The following is a 3,095-nucleotide window of genomic DNA, read 5'->3' on the forward strand; positions in this document are numbered from 1 at the left end:
ACAAAACAAAATAAAACAACAACAACAACAAAAACCTTTAGTAAGAGCTAATCTGCCCCAGTTCCAACCTCCTTCTTTTCTCCTCCAGTTCCCCTTCTTCTTCTTCTTCTTCTTTTTTTTTTTTTTTAGTGAGGCAATTGGGGTTAAGTGACTTGCCCAGGGTCACACAGCTAGTAAGTGTTAAGTGTCTGAGGCCGGATTGAACTCAGGTACTCCTGACTCCAGGGCCGGTGCTCTATCCATTGTGCCACCTAGCTGCCCCTCCCCTTCTTCTTAGACAATGTTATGAACTTCCATTCCCAGACCATGGCTAGATGCAGCACCCAGAGTCAGTGAGAGCACTAGTCTTGGAGTCAGGAGACCTAGGTTCCACTCTCCATTCTGACTCATGCTCAGTTGTGTGACCTTGGCCAAGTCATTTGCCCTGTGTAGATCTCAGGTTCTTAATCTGTAAAATGGGGATAATACCATTTACACTATTAACTTTGTTGCTATAGTCAGCACTTTGTAAACCAAAAAGTGTTGTATAAAGAAATACAAATAATTAATGGAGAAGTAGCAAAAAGAGTACCAGTCTTAGAGTAGGAAGTCCTGGTTCTGAGTCTTAGCTCTGATACTGGCTATGTGTCCTTGGGCAAGTCATCTTGGGCCTCAGTTTCCCTTTTGTAAAGTAGCAGTATTAATACTCAAACTCCTTGGAAGTCATGAAGAAAACATTTTTAAACCTCAAGGTTTAATCTGATCTTGAAGAAGTCACTCAACTTCCATACCTCAATTTTCTCATCTATAAAATGGAAGTAATAGTACCTACCTCACAAGGTTGAGGACTAAATGAGATGGCATATGCAAAGTGCCATATAAACTATAAAAAGCTCTATTAACGCTAGCTAGACATTACTATTACTGTTGTTGTTGCTACCTATTTTGGAGGGTTGCTGTGAGGGTCAGATGAGCTAATGTATGTGTTTTGTAACCATAAAGCTTTGTCCCAAAATACAAATAAAAAATCTTTTAAAGCATTAGTCATTTCCTTCTTTCCATAAATTCATTGCTGATTTTATTTTATTTTTTAAATTATTTTATTTCCTTAAATTTTTCCCGATTACATGTAAAAAAAAATTTTTTTTAAATTGAGTTCCAAATTCAATCCCTCCCTCCTGTTCTCGCTACCTTCTTAAGAAGGCAAACAATTTGATATCAATTCTATGGGTGAAATCCTGTAAAATATATTTCTATATTAGCCATGTTGGAAAAGAAACCATAAAATAAGACCATAAAAATAAGTTTTTTAAAAAGTATGCTTCAGGGGGCAGCTAGGTGGTGCAGTGGATAGAGCACCAGCCCTGGAGTCAGGAGTACATAAGTTCAAATCCGGCCTCAGACACTTAACACTTACTAGCTGTATGACCCTGGGCAAGTTACTTAACTCCAATTGCCTCACTTAAAAAAAAAATGTCAGTCTAAAAAGTATGCTTCAGGGGGCAGCTAGGTGGCACAGTGGATAAAGCACCGGCCCTGGATTCAGGAGGACCTGAGTTCAAATCCAGCCTCAGAAACTTGACACTTACTTGCTGTGTGACCCTGGGCAAGTCACTTAACCCTTATTGCTCTGCCCCCCACCCCTCAAAAAAAAAGTATGCTTCGATCTGCATTCAGAGTTCATCAGTCTTCTCTCTGGTGGTAGGTAGCATTTTTCATCACAGGTCCTTTGGAATTCAACCCTGGCTTTAACTGGGAGCTTTTGGTGGGACAGATCACTGGGGAGTGTCTCAAACTATGTAGGCTTTCCCCATTCTCTCTGTTTAAAACAAGTGATTCTGGTAATCCCAGAAATGTTTGGGGGTAACACCCCTGTAAAGACTAGAAAGCCAATACTTTCAATCCTGTTTCAACCCTGTAATGCTGCCAATTATAAGTGATGCCAGGAAATGTCAGAATATGACAGCTACCCCCCACCCCATCATTCTCCCACCCAACACTTCCACCCAGTCAAAAGAAAAAAAAAGACTTGGGTTTGGCAGGTACTGGAATGCTGTGAACTTATTAGGCATTCACTATTGATGTGTCACACAAAACACAATGTCATTTTAGTTCGGTAACCTTGGATCAAATGGCAAACCTTCAGTCAAGGAAAACAATCTGGGTTGACCACGAAGCACTGGGGGCATCTGGAACTATTGCTCATTGTGGTTGTTCAACTCTTTCCTGTTTTAGGGGAGGGACTTTTGCCTCCAGTACCGGGGGTGGGGTGGGGGGGCGCGGGGCGGGGAGGGAGGGAGTAGGAATTCTCATACTTAATTATTTGCTTTCCATGGAAAGAAAGTATTCGATGTTATCATTAAGAGAATATGCTAGAGACCTACAATTTAATTCAAGAAGAGAACTCCTTCTACAGATACAGATGGAAACCCTTTAATGATTTAGTGGTCAGTGAGTTAACAAGCATTTATTAAGCGCTTAATATATGCCAAGCACTGTACTAAGCACTGGGGATACAAAGAAAAGACAAAGACATTCCCTCTCCTCAAGAAGCATATATTGGTCCTTCCAGGTTTTTCTGATAGTATCCTGTTCATCATAACCTAAATAAAGTACCTTAAACTTAATAAAGAATTTTCTTCACATTAGCCAAGCAAAGTAGGTACCATACGTTTTGCCATTATATTCAATCATCATAACTATTTCCCTCCCTCCTATTCCCTTCCCATGATATTTACTCTATTTTCTATCTTCTTTTAAACTATTCCTCCTCAAAAGTGTTTTATTTCTGACTGTCCGCCTCCCCTACTCTGCACTCCTTTTTTTTTCACCCTTCCTTATCCTCTCCCCCTCATACTTTCCTGTAGGGTTAAATAGAAGTAGCATACATTGGAACGAGAGAGACAACATGTAAATAACTAGATCTATACATATATATTCAGAGGGGGCAGCTAGATGGCGCAGTGGTAAAGCACCGGCCCTGAATTCAGGAGGACCCGAGTTCAAATCCGACCTCAGACACTTGACACTTACTAGCTGTGTGACCCTGGGCAAGTCACTTAACCCTCATTGCCCTGCAAAAAAAAACCAAAAAAACAAAAAATCATATATATTCA

This window comes from Dromiciops gliroides, chromosome 2 (genome assembly GCF_019393635.1).
Source record: "Dromiciops gliroides isolate mDroGli1 chromosome 2, mDroGli1.pri, whole genome shotgun sequence".
Lineage (NCBI taxonomy): Eukaryota > Metazoa > Chordata > Mammalia > Microbiotheria > Microbiotheriidae > Dromiciops > Dromiciops gliroides.